Here is a 16,086-nt window from a genome sequence, read left to right as displayed (position 1 = left end):
TGTAAAATGGAGATAATATTGGCCATTAAGAGGCTTAACTGAGGCTCCAAACTGACTGACCTGATATGGTGCCAACTGCTTGCTTAAGCATTCCTTCCGTGGGTCTTCCCTTCGCTCCCTGCGCCTGCCACTCCCCCTTTAGCCCCCTGTGGGGCTTGCTGTCTGCCCAGGGGAACCCCCCCTGCTTTTGAGGAGCAGGAGTAAAGGACTCACTTCTGTAGGAAGGTTTGGGTGGAGCGGCCCCCCACCAGGAGCAGGGAAGGAACTGGGACCCTTAAACCAGAAAAGGGGAGGCGCCCTAAGAGAGAAGGGGAACTGGAACCTCTGTGTGAAGCATTCTGAAGCAACAGCTAAAACCGAAACAAGAGAGAGCTTAAGGTGAGGTACAAGAAAGGACTTCCCATAGGGCAGTGGAGGGAGAAGCACATTGTCAGAGGCAGAAGCCAGGGCGCTCCTGCCTGAAGTTTAGGGGGCCTTGAGAAAAAAAAATAATCTGAATTTATCTTCTGCTTCCAAGCTATCAAAGCGTTTGCCTAATCCTTATCTTATTTGATCACCATCATAAGCCCCGAATACATGGTAACCGTGTACAGCCGTCCCCCTTATTCGCGGTTTCGCTTCCCACGGTTTCAGTTACCCACGGTCAACATCGGTCTGGGAGCAGATGCCCTCCTTCTGACTTCTTCAGAATGTCGAAAGCAGCCTAACGCCGCATCACAGTGTCTGTGTCGTTTGCCTCGCCTCATCTCATGTCGTCTTACCTAGACCCAGGAAGAAGAGGGGTACAGCCCAGTAAGGTCTTTGGAGAGAGAGACCACATATACATAACTTCTGTTACAATAGTTGTTATCGTTGTTCTGTTTTGTTAGTGGTTATTGTTGTTAATCTCTTATTGTGCCTGATTTGTAAATTAAACTTTATCACAGGTATGTATGCATAGGAAAAAAATCATATATATATATATATATATATAGAGAGAGAGAGAGAGAGAGAGCTTGGTACTCTCCAATGGGGGTCTTGGAACATATCCCCTGCGGTTGAGTGGGGATATGGTAGTTTGTAAAATAGGTGGGACAACCATCACGATTCCCGTCACATAAGGAGAGAAGACGGTTCTGAGAGCTCATAGGACTGGCCCAAGGTTGGCCAGTGGATGGTCAGGGAACTGGACTGAGATCTCTCTTACGAGTAAGCCCAGATTATTGGCTTTCCCTCACTCTTTCCAGGGTGTTTTTTATAGCTGAGGTTTAATGTTGATTTTTGTTTGTTTGTTTAAGGAAATAATGGGAAGTGGAGGGTGGAGGAGGTTTTCCCAACACCTGGAGTACCCTGGGGCCCTGCTGTGTGTCCCTTTGCCTCTAGAGCTGGGCAGGGACCTGTGTGGAGGTCAGTGAGGAGGACTCTCTCTGAGGCAGAAAAGGGAACATCGGGGCGAGGAGGAGGGGTTGGGCCTCCGAGCTTCCATCAAAGGCAGACGCCTCTTTGACCCCATCTGGGCGGCCAGCCTTTCACCCTCCTGTGTGGCCAGACACCCCCATTCCCACCCCAGCCCGGCCCATCTCCGCCTTGCCCCAAACCTGCAAACAATGCGTTGTTGACAATCCACGGGGGCTAAACACTCGATAACACGGTCCCCACCACGCCAGACATCCTAACAGCGGGCCAGGGGGCTCTGGGCTGTGACGGGAAGATGCTTTGAATACATCATCCTGTCAACTGAGTTTATTATTCTTTCGGTCAAGATAAACGGCTGCCGCCATCGAGGGGCTGTATAAATTCCAGGCTCAGAAGTCAGGCAGGCCCCACTCCTTGTTAAACACTCACTCACACACACACTCACTCACACACACACGCACACACACGCACACACACATAAATCCTGCTGAGAAAATACTACCCTCCCCTTTGGCCCCACAGCGCTCTCGGGGGCCCAGTAGCCTCTGTCTCATGGGGTGGTCCTAGGAGCCGCGTGGGCCTACCTTGGGCCCTTCCCTTGCCAGGCCTGAGCAGACCCACCCTGGGGGCTCGGGAAGGTCTCCCCACAGGAGCCAGCAGTCCTCCCATCGAGCCCAGCCTCTTGACTCCAGCACTTCTGTCTGTCCAAGGCCACAGCCCCGTGTGGGTGGCCGGAGCAACTGTATGGCTATGTTGGGAAGGGAAGAGGGTTTCAGACTCGCGCTGACAGCCTGGCCCTCAACGTGGATCTCGATGAGGCCCTCAGAAACAGCCAGCATCTAGCCTTGGAGGTGGGGGGGACGGGGACCCCATGGACTATCTCCTCTCCCCACTCCCACCACACAGAGGAGATGCTGAGGAATCTGTGTCATTTCCACATGCTGGTCAGAGAGATGGGTCCCTGCACCTAGAGTTACAAATCCCGGCCTTTCCTCCTGGGGCCCCTGGCTGTTTGCCCCTGGAGGGGAGGGGCTCGGCTTGGCAGGCTTTGCTTCAGTCTTGCTCTGTCTCACTTGGGGACTTCAAATCAAATCAAAACAAAGCCAAACCGCACACTGGGGGCCGGGACCGTAAGAGGGAGGGAGTGGGAAGAACATGAGCTCTGGTGAGAGATCCAGGTTTGGTTCTCCAGCCTTCAGGATCCTTCTCCATAAAATGGGGAGAGTCGTTTCTGTCCTGCGGCATTATCATCAGGACTGGAGGTGAAGCACAGCGTGTGGCAGGTGCCTGCATGAATTCTCTCCATTTCCAATGCCTGCTTCCTATTCTCAGCCAGGCCAGGGAGGTAATAGTATTTATTATCCCATCCTACAAACGAGGAGGGTAAACTCCAAAGAGTGTCCAAGGCATCTCAGACAGGAAACCCATTTCATTTCTAACTGCAAAGCAAGCATATCACAAACAATTATTTGGCACCTGCTGGGTGCAGGGGACTGTGCTGGGTATTGAAGGAGCGAATAGAAGGGCTTCAACCTGAGATTTTCCTCCTCTAGGGTGCAGACTCTGTCAGGTCAGGGATCTGTCTGTCTTCCGCAAGGCATGTCTCCTCCCATCCAAAAGGATTCTGGCCCTAGCAGGTGAAGCTCTTGTTTTGAGGTCCAAGGGTTGGTCTCACCACCTTCGTAAGGCACATGATTCCACATGGATCTCTCCGAGCCTCATTTGTCTCATCTGTGAAATGGGTGCCCCAAGATGCAGTCTCAGGAAGGACTCTTGTGGAAGGACTTGGCCAATGCCAGGGGCCTGCCCTGGTGGAGGCGTTCTTGTTATCCCAACGCAAGGAAGGAGAGCAAATCCCAGATGCCAGAGGCCCAGCTCAAGTAGAAGCAAATCCCCGCCCCCATCAGATGGATGGCTGCCACCTGCTGTACTATCTCCAACAACAGGTCCAAGGATCGCCCCAAGCATTTAGGACACGTCACTTCCCCCTCCCCAGCAAGGACGGCAAGCAGGCAGAGGAAACTGACAAGCTGGAAGGGGTTGTGTGTCCAGCCCCAGGTCCCTCTCCACCCACCCCCTACCATGTTACCTGCTCTCAGGCCTCCCCAGGACTTGGAACTGGGGTCCGGAGCAAGTCCCTGGAGTGTTCCTGAAGCAGGATTTACAGAACCTACACCAGGGCCTGGGGCACATTCCAGGGGACACTGCCTTGGGAAGAGGATCCAGCATATCAGAACTCAAAGCTGTCTGACCATCTGCCTATGCTCTCCAGAGACTGGAGCTCAGAGAATCGGTAAATTGTGCCTTAGGAGCTGCCAAGAGGCAGATAGCCTGAACCCCACCCCCCAATAAAGCCCTTTAAAAAAATTATTTATTTATTTGACAGAGAGAGAAATCACAAGTAGGCAGAGAGGCGGGCAAAGAGGTGGGGGGGAAGCCCAATGCAGGACTCGATCCCAGGACCCTGAGATCATGACTGGAGCTGAAGGCAGAGGCCCAACCCACTGAGCCACCCAAGCACCCCCCAATAAGTCTCTTCTGACCTATTTTGTATCTCAGGCTGTACCTAAGACCTGAGCAAAGGGAGAATTCTACCACTAAAAAGTGTGGGGAATTCACTGATAGAGTTTAGCCCTCTTGTTTCACAGAGGAAGAGACTGAGGTACGGAGAGACTTCAGCCACTCAGAGATTAGAGACGCACGAAGGTCAGGCTCCAGGCCCTGCTCACTCTTCTGCTCCAGCCTGCCCAAAGCCAGTGCCCAGAGGTTCACCACAGCTGGGCTCATGAAGGTTCTGTGAGAATCTCCCAGGCAGCTTTGCTGAAATTAGGAACCTGAAGATCTGGATGCTTCCCGAGCTCCCTGGGTGATTCTCCTTCATCCCTGGGACTGGGAACCAGTGCTCTGGGCTGTGAGGGATGCTCCTAAAATCATCAGTATGGAGCTACATGCCTGCTGTGTGACTTTGGGCAGATTGCTTTCCTTCTCTGTACCTCAGGTTCCTCATCAGCTAAAGGGAATAACAACAGTGCCGGTGCTCAGTGTTGCTGTGATATTAAATGAGTTAACACACAACCGACACAACACCTCACCTCCTCCACCCTGCATGTCTCTCACTCTGCTCCAATTACAGTGACTGGCTGTTTCTTGAACATGCCATGGTTGTTCCTGCCCCAGGGCCTTGGTACTTACTGTCCGCTTTGCCCAGCACTTTTGTCCCTCAGGTAGTCCTGTGTTCCCTCTCTCAGTGTCTTGGGGGGTTTGCTCAAAAGTCACCAGATCTAAGGCCTCTGCTGATCAACTCTTCTCCCAATTTACTTTTTACCATGTAGGTTATTTTCTGTTTACTCATTTCTTGGCTTATTCTGCTTTTCTTACTGGAATATGAGCTTCCTCAGGGTTTTGTGTGCTTTGCTTAATGCCATATCTCCAGCATCTAGAACAGTGTCTGTCACTCCATAGATATGATTAATTGAAAGCATGTACATGAAATACTTGAAACTGTGCTGGGTACATCGTAGGTGTCTAACAGATGGAGGTTTTCCTCCATCATTCACACCTGCACCAACATTGGGCCTGGAAAAGACCAAATGTGAGGCATGGCTCAGGCCCCCAAGGGCAGGGAAAGAAGGAAAGGATGCACTTTACAGGCTGAAGTAGGCTCCTGTGAGCTGTGTGACCTCAGGTAGGTACGTCCATGTCTCTGAACCCCAGGTTCCTATCTGATCAAATGCCACACTCGTTCTGTGTTTGGCATTTCTGGGAAGGGTATCCAGGTGCCGTGTCACTGCTGATATTTTGGCTCTCAGCTCAGAAACAGACGGGACCCAAGGACAGATGCCTGAGTGAGGTCACGACTTTAGGATCTAATGTCACCCTGACCTGGGAGCAGAGTTGTCACCTGTCTAGGCAGTGCAGACACAAGGACGGTTGCCTCACCAACGGGAGGACGTGCAGGGAGCTCCTAACAGGTGGGAAGAGGCCTCCAGATGGCCCCCTCTCTGTCACCACCTCCTCACACCCAGCTTCTGTTGACTGAGGGAGCCAGGAGATCGCTGCCGATAAGGTACAGGCCCTGCTGGGCTAAGCTGACTGGGCGGCCTCCCGCTGCCACCGTCCCACTGGCGGTCCGCCCACACTGAGGGACAGCTTCAGGAATATTTTTCTCCTTGAGTGGGGTGGAGGGGGGGAGCCTGTAAATGCCTTCAAGGAATTGTTTGAAACTTCCCCCATTCCTGGCTCATACCATGTACTCAGTTTACATGAATGAATGAGTGAATGAATGAGCAAGGGTTTCAGACTTCACCCCACAGGCCTGGGGCTCAAGCTGCATCTGCTTCTTCTCTCTTGTGGGAAAAGGTAGCAGTTCAACAAAGAAGATGCTTCTGAGCCCTGACTGTACGCAGGCAGGGCCCTGAGTATGGGGCACCCACCACCTCCCCATGGGAGCTCACCGCCTAGAGAGGACACAGCACAGAGTGCTTTTCAATCCAACTCGCACTTGTGAAGATAGGGCTTTGCTCAGGTGGGAAGCACAGACTGGGCATGGGGCGGAGGGCTCCTGGGAGGGAGTGACACGGAGTTCCTAAAGGCTGGATCTAAAATGCTCAGCAGAACAAGGGGAAGGGTAACCTACATGGGGAAACAGCTCGTGCCAGGACGTGGGAAGTAGCCTGGGGTGTGCTGGGAAGGGCCCCGCGGCTCAGAGGAACTTGGGTTACACGTAGAAGGAAGGAGCTGGAGAGGAAGGGAGGGGCCAGGCCTGGGACCCTGGGTGGGGGGGGGTTACTTCGGTGGGCTTTAAGCAGGGCCAGAGTGGGCTCAGAATCACAGGTTTTCACCAGGTCCTGTGGCTGCATGGCGGCAAAGGGATCTGGGGGCCGAGGCTGGCGGCCTGGGCAACAGTCCAAGGTAGCGGCACCGGGGTCTGAGGAAAGGCAGTGGTCACTGGGATTCCATCCCAATCTCCAGCACTTACCAAGAGTACCTGTTGCTCAGGCGCCAGGGTGGCTTAGTCGTTAAGCGCCTGTCAGCTCAGGTCATGATCCCAGGGTCCTGGGATGGAGTCCTGCATCCGGCTCCCTGCTGGGTGAGGAGCTTGGTTCTCCATCTCCCACTCCCCCTGCCTGTGTTCCCTCTCTTGCTGTGTCTCTCTCTGTCAAATAAATAAAATCTTTAAAAAAAAAAAAAAAAGATATCTGTTGCTCTCTGTCAGTTCAGACTTGAGGAAACTGAGGCCTGGAGAGGGGACATGGAGGCCAGGAGCAGCTGAGGGCCACCATTCAGGATGCAGCTGGGTTCTCTCTTTCACCCTGAGAATAAAACTCTGCTGGGGCCAGGCCTTGTTCAGAGCAAGTTTCCCATCACGCAAGTTACCCGAACTCTGTGGTTTTCCTTTCAAGAGAGAAGGCGTTCCTTGAACTTAAGGGCAAACCTATACCCTTGTCCTTCCTCTGCAGAGATAATAAAGTTAATGGGATTATTTCCTCTGCCCAAGAATAGGGCTGCTAAGAAAATATCGAGGCGTGAAAGCTGTTTGCTAAGGCCAGAGCGAATGGCCAACACTTCACCACCAGGAGGAAGCCAAGGGTGTGCCTCCACAGGCTCCAGGGTTAACCACGCCGCCAGAGCTTTGCTCTGCCTGAGCCTGCTGTGTGCCTGGGCTCTGACTTCCTTCTGCCTCCCTCCCTGGGCTCTGGTTCGCACAGGTGCCCAGATCACCCAGGCACCTGGCCCCTTCTGCCCGGTCTCCGAGGTGCGGGTTCACTGGCTAATTGTTTAGCTTTCAGACAAAAAGTTCATCCTAGACCCAGAGTCTTTCTAGCTGGTCTTCAAGATGGACTAGGGTCACCACCCTTTTGTAAATGGGGAAACCAAGGTCCCCATTTACACGGAGGTGAGCTTTACATACTGCAGGTGACATGGCCAGTTCTGGCAAGGCCCGGTAGGGAAACTGAGGCACAGAGATGGGAAATGACTCACTCTGGTCCGATGGCCGGCTGATGGGTTGTAGTGGGGTGGGGAGATAGGCTTGGAGAGGAGAAATGGCTTGTCTGGGCCCCTGCAGCCTGCCGGCCGAAAGCCTGGGGTGGATCTGGTTCCCTGACCCCTGGAACAGAGCCGGCTCTCTCATCAACCCTGAGTTCCATTCCCACCCCCCACCCCCACTCATCTGCACAGGGAAGCCTCAGCAGATCACTGCAGTCCCTCTCTGTTTGCTGAGTCTCAGTCACCCCTGACAGTGTCTCCAAACCCCCAGCTCAGCCCCTTTAGATCTTATCGATCCAGCCCCTCCGAGGGCTCCTCACCTGGAGCATCCTCAAACAGCATCCGTGTGCACAGGTGCACAGGCCCGCGGCATGCTGGGCGCTCCCGCAGGGGGTAGACAATGGCCGGGTTAAGAGGGTCGTCTTCTTTTCGCACCTCCTGATTCCTCAAGTTTGTAAATCATTATCCCGGGCTACACAAAGCCGGCATTGAGCAGGGCTCGTCGCTGCCCCGTGACAGGGTAGGCAGAGGCTCCTGGGGTCCCTGAGTGGCTGGGTGGTAGCTCCCGGCCCCCCACCCCCCGTCCCGGGCACCAGGATTGGGTTACCCCTATAATCCCCGCTCCTCCATCCTCCCTCTTTGTGCCCGTTGTAATTTATAATCGAGGGCATGACGCAACCTGCTAATTACATTGCTCGATTTTGAACACATCCCGGGCTTCTGTGACTCAGGCAGCAGAGGGAGGAGGGAGCAGCCGGTTCTGCTTTGTGGCTTATCAGGGCTGGGTTATTCTGCTCACACTCGCTCACGCCTCCCGGCCCTCGGCCTTTGTTAACCAAGGCTTGCATCACCTCCTGCTTTCCATTTCTCCGGAATTTTTTTAAGGGCCTTTTTTTATGAGCCACTCCATCTTGTTAGCTAATGAATGATTGTGGGGCAGCGATGGGGATCACTTTGTGTCTCTATTAAATGTTACATGATTGCAATTATGAGTTAACAAGGGACAGCTAATAAAAAAAAACAAAACAAAAACAACAACAAAAAAACCCCAACTCTCTATTCTGCAGCCTGGGGCAGACCTGGGACTCAACTGCCTGATTCCCAGGCTGAACAATTCCACGCCCTGGGGACCATAGGCAGGACCAGGAATCCATTGAGGGGAGGAGGGACTCTCCCAGGCCGTGGGTGTGCAGCTGACAGGAGGGCAAAGGTTCTAGCTCCAAGCCTCTTTGGGGGGCTCCCCACCCATCCGGAGACTTTCGGCTCCCATAGGCGGGTGTCTGGACTATCGTGGTTCCTTCCCGTCGGCGATTGCCCGGAGACCCCTCTCTGCTCCCTAGCTGAGTGAGCTGCTAACCATGAGTCCCCCTGGGCCACGGCCCTGCCCAGACTCCCTTCCGGGCCCTCCAGGTTCTCCCTTTATCACTGGCCGTCATTTCAACTCTCTGCTTTCAATTAGGCATTCGCATGGCAGGCCTGTCCTCACCAAACGCCCTGTTCAGGGCTCTCCGGGCCCCTGGAAGACAGGTGACCTCAGGAGATTGGCAGGAGGAAGGTCTGAGTGCGGGAAGGGGTGGTGAGCACAGGGGCCCCACCGCCGGCTATGCCTTCCCTGTGCAGGAGCCTCAGACTCCCCTGGAGGTGCCCAGGATGCTGCGGCGTGGAAATAAATGGAGCGGCTCCAAGGAGGCAAAAGGCAGGCTGTTGGCTTGGGATGGAACCCTGGGGACTGTGGTGATATGTCCCAAGAATGGCCACTGAGCCTCTGCAGAGGCTGGGGATGCAGGAGGTTCTCAGTAATGGTCAGAAGGGAGGGCCGGAGGCACAGACGATGGCCACAACCCACCAAGAAGACCATGAGTCGTGCGGCCAAGATGGACCGCGGAATGCAGCCCATTCACATGGCACACGGCTGCTGAGTAGCAGGAGCGGTGTCTTTTCTGAGCGCCCGGAGACGCGACAGAGCCGGTCCGCCAGGGCTATCCAGTGGGCAGAGACACAAGGCTCTCGAGTCCTCGCCTAGGCAAGGGACAGCCTCTCCCTGGGCCTGGGTTTGCCACCTCCCCCCCAGGTTCCGACTGGCATCGCAGTGTTCTGTCTGCACTCCCGCTCAGCTTTCACAGGCCCTGCCCGCTGCCGCCTGCCCCCGCTGCACCGAGACCCTGAGCCCCGCAGCAGCGGCCTGTCTTCTGCCGGCTCGGCTTTTCACAGGCACTTGGTAAATGCTGAGCTACTAAGCAACTGAAATTAAATGCTCTCCTCGCACCCACTCCGTGCCAGGCTTCCTACCCGTGCCCCCGGGCATCCAGAGGGATCCTCCCAACAATGCTACTGGGAAAACATGTTGGCCCCACTTTCCAGCTAAGGCAGCCGAGGGCGAGGGAGCTGACGGCTGGTGGCGGTGGGGTGGGGCTCGGGCTGAGCCGACTCTGCAGGACCTCGGAACCAGAAGCTGAGTGTGATACAGACGAGGCCCCCCTTCCCAGCTCCTCACGGCCTGGGCGGCAGCGGGCAAACAAGCATGGGGCGGGAGCTGGCAAGGGTGGCCGCAGGCTGGGCGACAGAAGGAACACAGTCTGAGGACACCGCTGAAGTGCATCTTCAAACACTGCGGCCACGCTGTGGGCGCCGGGAAACCACAGCCGCCCACATCCCCACAGCCGGGGCCAGCCCAGGGCAGGAGGCCGAGCTGGCAGTGGCGGAGGGTGGCCGAGGGGCACGCAAGCAGCAGGAAGGCGGGAAGTGGGCAGGGCCCTGCCAGGCTCACCCACAGAGGGCCTGAGCCAGTGGCGGGGCGGGCTACACAGTTTGCCAGGCCCTTGTTCAAAGCTATTAGGAGTTTCAAGATGGCAGCTGCAGAGCTCTAAGCCAGCCTTGGGGCCCTCTTACGTGTGGGCCCTTTGGGTCACGTATTCATGAGGCCTGTCCTGGCCAGTAGGCTGTTTGCTGGGCTCCCAGCTCCTAGTTCTTCTTGGCAAGGCACTGGGGTACTGGATACTGTGTGAAAGTTCTGGCCCCTCATGGCCTAGTGGGGCCAGCACAACCCGCAGTACAGGGCAGGGCACGGCAGGGCTGACAGAAGGGCCAGGCCTCAGGAAGGCTCACGTTGTGGACTTTTTTGGAAGCCGTGTGGGCAAGGCCAGACCAGCACACTGCTGGGATGGCAGGCAGGCAGTGTTGGGCCTGCTTGCTGACTCATACCCACTTGGCTGTTCAGAGATTCTGTGTTGCTGCTTCCACTCTGAGGATGTGGGGGACAGGTCCTGGGCCCACCCAGTGTATCCAGAGTCTCCAGCTGGGCTACCCACAGACCTCAAGCCTGCAGGAAAGCTCAAGGTCCTGGAGGTGCCCAGAAGCAGGTAGGTAGCTTGGCCTCTGGAGGCAGGTATGCTATCACCAGAGAGGAGCACGGAGCCTACTTTGAGCCTGCATTCCCCCAGGCTGACCCTTGGCAATAGAGATGACTGTCCGTAGGCTCACAGCCCGCCTCTGCCCTGCATAAGGTGTCCCTAAGGGGCTGGACTGGGCCCTGGTTGGCTTCTGCCACCACAGTTCCCAGCATAAGGTTCCACATACCATGGGTCCTCAGGAAGTAGTGGTTGAGCGAACACGTGAGGTAAGAGGAGGTTGACTCCTGCCTCATTTGTCTTAGGGCTGACACTTAGCTCGAAGTTCAAAGGAAGGAGGTATGCTCTCGGTGCACACGCGTGTTATGTGTTATGTGCACATCTGCCCATGTGTGTGTCCTTTGGAAACACGTGTGTGAGGAATACACGTGTGTGAGGAACACACATGTACAAGGTGAACTCACGTATAGAGGGTGAAGATCTAGATCTAGACCTAGGGGAAGTACGCAGGTCTGTTTGTGGGTACGTATATGCACACATATGTTCATATCATACCCACATATGCTGTGTGCAAGTGTGGGCATGGACACCATGCGGGAGATGCCTGCACACGTGTGTGCTCGGGACGGGAGACCCCATGCCCACTCGTGAGTACCAGCACGCGCAGGGGCCAGCCTCTGCTGCCTGGATTTCACCTCTGAGCCAGTCACCCCGCCCCATCCCGGAGCCGGCCTTGCTCACCGACTGGGAAAGGAGGAGAAGCATGGTGGCTGAGAATTCAGGCTGCCTGGTGACATCCAGACTCTGTCTGTCACTCACTGTGTGTCTTTGGCCACGTTACATAAACTCTCCCATTCTCAGTTTTATTGTCTGTAAAAGGGGCTCACAACAGCACCTCCTTCACAAGCTACGAGGCTTATGAAAGGGTTATACGGGTTCGACAAAGTTGAGTCGTTATTAGTAATGAGCACCAGAGCTCGTGAGGAGAACAGGGTTGGGGCCTGCATCCCTCCGTCCCCATGAACGCAATGGGCAAGTCCCGAACACAGACTGCCCTGGCCTGAGAGGCAAGAAGAAGGGAAGGGGTGGCCCCTGACAGTTTCTTTCAGACTCCACAGAAGTCCCTGGCGAGACTGCTGAGGAATCCGCAGATTGGGAACACACACATGGTGGGGCACGGCAAGGTAAGGGCAGCTTTTTTAGAAAACAGCCCTTCTGGGATGGCAGAGCGGGGCCCCAGAGGCCACCCACCTACCGCGGGGACTGGCGGCCGCTAGGGACGAGGTAAATCACCCGCGATTGCCTTCTGGAATGCTGTGAAAGGTAACACGCATATTACTGCAGCATAAACACAGTTAAACTATTTACCATGGCCTCTGCCTGGCGGCCCTGTGAAGACCCTGCCAGGCGGGGGTGGGTGGGCCCGCCTCAGCCCTGCAGGCCACGATGGTCGGGAGAGGGATTTATTTTGGCAAGAACCGGATCCTTGGTGCTCTCCCGCTGCTACCCAACCAAGGGCCTGGCGTGGCCCAAGGGAGGCATCTTCTCCCAGGGCCAGGAAAAACGTGTTTTGAAATTATGGAAAGTAGCAGAACAACAAAATCTCCTCTTTGTTTTCTTTTAGCCCTGGTCCTTTGACCTGCTTTGTGGAGGGCACAGTTTCAAGAAAGCAGGAGCTTTTGTTCCCCCAACCCCAGAATGCCTCGGGGCAGATCTCCATGCAGGATACTGAGGAGGACTACACAGCCCTGCTCCTGAGGAGCCCGCCCCCCCCCCCCCCCCCCCCCCCGGCATGGGGGAAAGAACTAGCCCCTGTCCACAGCAGCCTCCAGTTTGAAGGTGGAGACCCAGCTCCTGTCCTCAGCCCCCTCCTTTCCTCTTGCCCACTCTCAGAGGGGAGGCACAGGTTTGTTCCTCAGAATGGGGAGCCTCTCCCTGCTTAAAGCGGGGGACAGGACAACCTGAGTCTCCAGGCCTCTGACAGACTCAGGGAGCACACTGTCCTTTCAGGCCTTCCCAGCAGAAATACCCCCTGAATTGTTCCTTAGATCCATTCAGAGCAGGGGCCCTTTTCTGGCTCTGGTGCAGGTTCTAGCCTTGGTCCATTTTCTTTCTCCAGATGAACCATCCCTTCCCTTTTTTTTGGTTTAAAAGTTACCAGGGTCACTAAAGAGGTCACTGAGGCTGACAAACGTTAGAGGGATTTACCACCAGGGTGTGGAGGCCCGGCCCACCTCAGAACCTCCTCCCTGGCCCCTCCAGGCCTCCCCCTCCTCCCCCCTGAGGGGTCTACCCCTCCATCCGCTTCCCGTGCTCCTGCGGCTCCTATACTCGGAATGTACCCCTCAAGCCTTCCCGCCCAGTCAACAAGGCCTTCTTTTCTCCCATCGTCTACACAATCCAGGCCAGTCCATCTGGATTAATCCGCTTGTCCTCCAGCTCTTCTGCTAGTAGTTGCCAGCATTCACGAAAAGCCTTGTTAGCTCACATACACTCTCTCCAATTTCCCACCACCACCGGGTAGGTGGGGATTTCTGGCCCCGTGTCAGGGAGGAGGAATCAGAGGCTGAGAGAGGCTGGCTATTCTCCCAGGTCACACAGCTGGCGAGTGGGACGGGAGTCTGCTGGCCGTGCTCTGTCCCCTCCACCACCTTGCCCCCCCACCTACACGCCCCAGGGAACAAGGAGCAACCTGTTCTCTGTTAGGTGGGGTCAGAAAGGGTTCTGGTGGGGTTTTGTTTCGGTAAACGAGTGAGGTTATTCTTCAAAAAGTTCACCTCAGAAGAGAGCAGTTACTCTGATCAGGCTGCTCGTTGGGTACATTTTTGTTCTTGTTTTTGATTTACATTTTATTTATTTCTATTAACAGGTGCAACATGGAAAAGGCCAACATGGAAAAGTCTTTGTCTCTGCCCTATCCCAGCGCGTGGGCCCCTTCCTTCCAGTGGCTAACCCACTCTGAAGCTTCCCCTCCCTCAAGAGTTTTCTTGCCCGGCTTCCTGCGGTTTGATTCGCTCACAAGCACTTTTAAAGTCAATTAAACTCATCACATCAGAATCAAACTTTTTTTTCTTTACCCAATTTAATCCAATTATTCTTTGAACTTGATTTCAAATAGCATTTTTTAAAGAAACTCTTTGCTTTAGAATACTTTAAGACTTACAGAAAAATTGCCAAGACAATGCAGAGTTCCCATGTACTCCACGCCCATGTTCCTCTATAGTACACATCTCAATTAGCATGGTGTATTTCTCATTAATGAACTCATTGATACATTATTAGTGACTAAAGTCCATACTTTTTTCAGATTTACTAATACCCTTTTTCTTATCCAGGATCCAGGCCAGGATACGGCATTACAGCTCATTATCATGTCTCCTTAGGCTCCTCTTGGCTGTGACAGTTCCTCATTTCCTTGTTTTGGATGACCTTGACACTTTTGAGGCATACTGGTCAGGTATTTCTGTAGAATGTCCTCAGTTAGGATGTGTCTGGTGTTTTTCTCCCAATTGGGCTCAAATTAGGAATCCATGAAGGAAGAATACAGAGATAAAGTGCCATTTTCCTCCCATCGTATCAAGGGTACAAATTACCAACATAACTTACGATTGTGGATACTGACCTTGATCATCTGGCTGAAGTGGTCTTGTTCAATTCTCTCCACTTTAAAGATACTCTCCCCTCTTCCTCCACCCGCACCCACCCTGCCCCCTGCCCCAGCTCTTTCCATACTGTTCTCTTTGGAAGGAAGTCACTATGCCCAGCTTACACTGAAGGGTTGAGTCACTATGTTCTCCCTCCTTGAGATGGAAACATCTACATAATTATATGGCATTCAGTTCTGCATAGGAGATTTGTCTCCTTGTTCCCATTTATTTATTCAATCATTTATTTCTATCAATACGGACTCATCAAAATTTATTTTATACTTCAGGTTATAATACAAACTATTTCATTTCTTGAATTGTTCTATCTTTGGCCACTGGGAGTCCTTTCAGTTGGCTCCTTTGGGGTTTTTTGAGAACTTCCTTACTTTCTGACACTACAGGACACTCTGGGCTCATCTTGTGTATTTCCTGTCCCAGTCCCAGAATCAGCCTTTACTCCAAGGAGCCCTGGGGTATAGAAACCAAGATCTGAGTGCTAGGTGTGCTTATCCATATTGGGGTAGAGTTGCATATAGTCCTTCCTAGTTGACAGAGAAAGGAGATATATGTGTACTGGCCCATGAATGTATACGTTTCTATAAGTATTGCATATGTAACCATCTGTATCTGTATTAAGCTAAACATGGTCCCAACTCTATTACCACATGAGTCATTCTAACCTTCTCCCCTTAACTTGTCTGTAAACTTCATTCCAACAGCCAGAAACCTGGCTCTCATCATCTGCTACCCATTTCCTTAATTGGTCGACTCCAATGTACACGTATATTATTTCAGATCGTTGACCCATATTTCTTTGGGAAACAACTTAATCAATTAGAGTACAGTGCTTACGTGCTCTTCCTCTGTCTTGGCTCTTGGAGACTCCACTGATTTCCGGAGTGACTTAGCATTTTTCTTCTTGTTCCTTTCAGTGAGGTGATTTCAAATTTTTGTAAGATGGTTAGGTTCTTTGGTCATGTTCTACCTTCTGTCCCGTGACCTCCCAATCTTCTAAGGTTTTTTGTTTGTTTGTTTTTTAACGTGCGTAGATTGAGGTACACTCTTTGCACTGGTAAGTTCTGGGGGTTGTGACAATGACTGTCATGTATTCACCGTTTTGGTATCAAAACGGTCCTACTACCCTGTATTATTGCTTGTGCTTCATCAGTTCAACTCTTTCCCCATCCCTGATCAGTTTATCATCTCTGTAGTTTTGCCTTTTCTGGAATGTCATATAATAGAATCATACAGTGTGTAGCTTTTTCTGACTGGCTTCTTTCATTCAGCAATACTCCTTTAAGATTTACCCATGTTTTCGTGTGGCTTGATAGCTCGTTTCTTTTTATGGCTAAATACTGTTAAACACAGTATATATACCCCCGTTTATCTAGTCACCCATGAAATGACATCTTGGTTACTTTGGCAAGGATGTTTTTGTTAATTCTGAATAAATTGCTTCTATAAATACTTATGTGATGGTTTTTGTGTGGATCTAAGTTGTAAAATTAATTGAGGAAACACCTAGAAGTGCAATGGTTGGATCATATGGTAAGAGTATTTTGGTTTTATAAGAGACTGGCAAACTCTTTTCCAAAGTGGTTGTACATTTTGCATTTCTATCAGTGATGAATGAGAAGTCTTGTTCCACATCCTTGCCAGCAACTGATATTGTCAATTTTTTTATTTTAGCCATTTTGATTAGATATGCT

Source organism: Meles meles, chromosome 5 (genome assembly GCF_922984935.1).
Source record: "Meles meles chromosome 5, mMelMel3.1 paternal haplotype, whole genome shotgun sequence".
Classification (NCBI taxonomy): domain Eukaryota; kingdom Metazoa; phylum Chordata; class Mammalia; order Carnivora; family Mustelidae; genus Meles; species Meles meles.
The sequence above is the reverse complement of the archived record's forward strand: the minus strand, read 5'-3'. Positions refer to the sequence as shown.